Raw genomic sequence first — 5,000 nt, 5'->3', positions numbered from 1 at the left:
TTATTAGTAGTAGTAGTATTGTTATTATTATTATTATTATTATTATTATTATTATTATTATTAATAATAGTATTGTTATTGTTATTAGTAGTGGTATTGTTATTGTTATTGTTATTATTAGTAGTAGTAGTAGTATTTTTATTAGTCTATTATTAGTGTTATTAGTAATTAGTCTATGCATCCATTTCCTTCTTTGAATATTTGAGGCTCATGGGTATTTAATAATAAAGTAGGGTAGGTTTACAAACAGGTGTAGAGAGGGTTTTACTGAAACTAACCAACCCGAATAAAACAACCTTCAATAATATATATAATTTCAGCTCAACATGCTAATATCTAACGAATATAAAAAAAAATCGAACACTTTTTGCACTAAGTAGCCCAGCATTTAAAAGGTATTTACACTTATTGAAAAAGAAAATACTGCTATTTTCACTTAATAGCAGCAGATGTTTTAATATCATACAGCACTGCAGTTTCTATCCTAAACGCTCAATGTTTACCTGAAACTAAATGTCTGTGCTTGTTTTGAGTATGTTTCTATGCTCTGCTTATTACTCAGAAAGACATGTTTAACCCATAACACATGGGGTCAAATAGGATATAATTTCAGTTCGCATTCATCTTTTCATTTCAGGATTACTGCAGTGACATGATTAGCTGGAAAGAACTGCAGAGACCTGCTCGCTGTTATAAAACACTGCAAAACAAGTGTTATGAAATGCTTTGGGTGTTTGCACGCAATGTTCTTTCCACTGGCTATTTGTGAGAGTAGCTGGACTGTGAAAGGAGCATTTCACCCCCAAAAAATCAGCTTTTACTCTCCCTCACGGGAAGCACTTTTATGGCACATACAGTGGCTGCCCGATGCTTTTTGTCTTTTTAGAAGCCTGAAAGCGTGTTTTGAAAGTTTATATAAAAATTAGTAAACGATGACAGGGTTTGGTTAAGAAATCTTGTTGTGTTTAAAGCATTAAGGCTTAACAAAAACATAAAATCCCAATAACAGTGTGATCATCAGAGAAAAGCCCTGTGAATTATTATGCAATGAAATGGCATTCAATCTTCCTGATCTCAAGAAAAACAACGCTGTAAGTCGCAAAATGCACACTAAGCCAACAATCAATGAGACGATTTGTCTATTTTTAAAAACAATCTGATTATTAAAGTTCTTAGATGTTTAAGCGGCTATGAAATGGACTTTGGGATGTGGACTGGAGCGGTCTCTGAAGGACTAAGTCTTAGTTATGCAATGCAGCAGATTGCTCGCTCGTCTGCCATTGGGTGATTGCAGACGACTTTATCCGAAGCGATTTACGGCCTTTTTACTCCATTCCCGGAGCTCCAGGGGCGTTTGATTGTGCTTCTCTGCAGCGCTGCGGATCGGGAGCGGGGCTTTGCGTGGCGTGTGTGTGTTTTTTTATCACCTGTCAAGTAGAAACCCAGCAGAGAGCGTCTATGTAAAGGAGCGATAGAAAGCCCCCCGTGGTTCTCGATGCGCTCATTTCTCTGCTGAGGTGGCGTTTAATGGCGTGGAAATCTGTCAGCGTGCGACACACACCACCGGCCGGACAAAAGGATGCCAGTCGATTACAAACCACTCTGAAAGGTGCGGGGAGGAACCTTGAGGTCCAACGTTTCCAAAATGGAACTTTGGCTCAATGCAACAAAGAAAAAAGTTCCATAATGTAACGTGGTTCCTTTCTTTCTCGCGGAGAATCAGACTCAGCCGAAGGGTATTGATGCCAAAAGATAGACTTTATTACCAACAGAATAAAGCCGAGTATCTCTCTGCAGAGGAGACCTCCAGAGCGTTTTCTGCTGTGTCTTTTATACCGATTTTTAAGGCGTGTTCTATACGTTTACCACAATTGCCCTTGTGTTTACAATAATAGACAGAACGGGCCCAACCACGTGCTATGATAAAGAAAGACGGCCTTTTCCTTGCTCCCCATCCCCAACACATGGTAAAGAAAGAGGGCCCACACACTTTAGACTTCCCCCTATGCCAGCATGTGACCCAGGCATGATGTTAATGGAGGAGTCCCATGACATATACATGACTAGCTTCACATGGATCACACTTGATAAATCCATATTTTGACTGAATGGAAATCTTCTACAGTAACGAACACAACACAGCGTAACGATGGCATGCAGCTCTGCCTCTTTTCTTTGTTTTCATTTCCACGGCGACTGAACAACTCGTTATCCTCGAAAAGCGCAAATCCACCAAAAATGTGAACGGCGTGCCGCTCGGCAGCCATTTTGTTTATCTGGAATCAGGACTGTAAGCGAGCACATGCTTCACATAACTCGTGAAATTATTTACAGTCCAGCTATTCTCATAAATAGGATGACAGGAACACGTTTATGTACAAAACACGCACGATTGCGGCGCCGAACTCGTCATTCGGGTTGAATTAGCAAGCATTTACTGTGAAGTCCTGGATGTGGAAACACATTTACTGAGCACGTGGCTTGCAATTAAACTATTGTTTTGGCTTGATTTAATTAATGATTCCAGCAAAAGCATCATCGCTTTCTAATAATGTTGTCTCTCACATCCAAATCCAGCCGTTTGTTTAAAGCTGCCGTTTCTCTCCTGATTCAGACGTTAAGCGTCTTATTCAGATTCATCGTCTCTTTTGGGATGTTTTATACGCTCATTCTGACGGCACCCATTCACTGCAGTGCATCCGTCGCTGAGACATTTCTCCAAATACTCCAAATCGAAATCTCATCATTCCAGTTGTTTGGCTGAGCTCACCTTTTAAAGGTGAAACCATGCATTACCATGCATTTTAAATGAATTTGGCTAGACGCATAATGCACCGAAACTATGCATCGCAAGGCATCACAGTGAAAAGCATGGGTTTGTGGGGGCAAACCTGGTTTCTCGTCCTGCGCTGCGAGAGCTGAGTTACATAACAGTGATCGATACCCTTGAGCTCGCAGGAGTCCCTGCATCAGCAGCACTGCAGTCAGCCAGTCGCGACACTGCGGTAATGTGAAACCTTCAGCATGGACTCGTCAGTAGGGATGCGTGTGTCTTCATCCGTCACAGGCAGCGTGTTGTGCTGCTGATGCTGAGCACACCGTGTGCACGTCCGGACCGCAGCACACACACACACACACACACACACACACACAGGTGAGTCTTTCATGCTGCTTCGTTTCATAACTGCTGGGGAATGCACTTTGCGTTATACGGTATTGTCTATGTTGCACGTATGCTGTGTTATAATTCATTGTTTAATCGGGAAAAGCTTGGCAAAATGATGAGTATTGCATGTTTTGTAGCACGCTGCTTGGAATTGTTCATCGGTGATGATATTGGTAAAATATTGATGCAAATCGGTGGAGGTTGCACTGCGTATTTGATTTGTTGAAGTAGAGCTGTTTGGAATAAATGCAAAAAAACAATCAATGAGAAGAATATTAAAATGTATTTTAAATATATTTCAGAATGCTAAACTGGCCGTAAAGGCAATCCAAGATTGCTTCAATCCAAGAAAACACAATCACATATATGCATTTGAAGAAAAACTTTGTTACTGGCAACAAATCTTATTTGTTGAACATCTAACACATTTACATCATTAATAATAATAACTGTTTATCCATAAAATAGTCATATGAAGGTTAAAACTAAGCATATTTAAATTTCTCAAAACATTAGTGGAAATGGTTTACATAGCAAATATTTTAATTATTATAGTTTTATTTATTTTTTGCTGTTTATGGAGTGATATGGAATTAATATTGAATTTTTGAATATGCAATGCTTATCAGTGTTTCATACACAAAGGCTGGGTGTTTGAGGGTACAGTATGAGTATCCCTCTCTCCTCTAACTTAGTTCTGTGTGCTGAACTCTGTCCGTCATGAAGAGTGTAGGAGGACTACGCCACTGCACTGCTTGTTCCCTCTATCATTACTTCTCAAGGTCTGTCTCACACACATACACAGCGTCACTGAGTGGGGTTTGATGGGGTTAGGAGTCTGTGAGGGTATGGCCTTCATGTTGTCTGGACAGAAATATTCCCTTCTACCCATCTACATGTATACATGTACATGTCTATCCATCCATCCATCCATCCATCTCTCCATCCATCCATTCATCCATCCATCCATCTATCTGTCCATCCATCCATCCATCTCTCCATCCATCCATTCATCCATACATCCATCTATCTGTCCATCCATTCATCCATCCATCCATGCATTCAATATGTAAAACATATGAAATTCTACCCATCTACATGTATACATGTACATTTCTATCCATCCATCCATCCATCCATCCATCTATCTGTCCATCCATTCATTCATCCATCCATCCATCCATCCATCTCCATCCATCCATTCATCCATACATCCATCTATCTGTCCATCCATCCATCCATCTCTCCATCCATCCATTCATCCATACATCCATCTATCTGTCCATCCATCCATCCATCTCTCCATCCATCCATTCATCCATACATCCATCTATCTGTCCATCCATTCATCCATCCATCCATGCATTCAATATACATAAAACATCCATCCATCCATCCATCCATCCATCCATCTACCCATCTACATGTATACATGTACATTTCTATCCATCCATCCATCCATCCATCTCTCCATCCATCTATCTGTCCATCCATTCATTCATCCATCCATCCATCCATCCATCTCTCCATCCATCCATTCATCCATACATCCATCTATCTGTCCATCCATCCATCTATCTCCATCCATCCATTCATCCATACATCCATCTATCTGTCCATCCATCCATCCATCTCTCCATCCATCCATTCATCCATACATCCATCTATCTGTCCATCCATCCATCCATCTCTCCATCCATCCATTCATCCATACATCCATCTATCTGTCCATCCATCCATCCATCTCTCCATCCATCCATTCATCCATACATCCATCTATCTGTCCATCCATTCATCCATCCATCCATGCATTCAATATGTAAAACATATGAAA

At 40.5% G+C, this 5,000-nt stretch overlaps 1 pseudogene; it reads left to right on the top strand.

Moving 5' to 3' along the window:
* Positions 1 to 171: 171 nt before the first annotated feature.
* The window catches only part of LOC122342380, a 27,146-nt pseudogene continuing 22,317 nt past the window's right edge, over positions 172 to 5,000 (top strand).

The sequence above is a fragment of the Puntigrus tetrazona genome, chromosome 4, assembly GCF_018831695.1.
Source record: "Puntigrus tetrazona isolate hp1 chromosome 4, ASM1883169v1, whole genome shotgun sequence".
Taxonomy (NCBI): Eukaryota; Metazoa; Chordata; class Actinopteri; order Cypriniformes; family Cyprinidae; genus Puntigrus; species Puntigrus tetrazona.
Note: the sequence above shows the minus strand (reverse complement) of the source record. Positions and strands in the feature narration are given on the sequence as shown.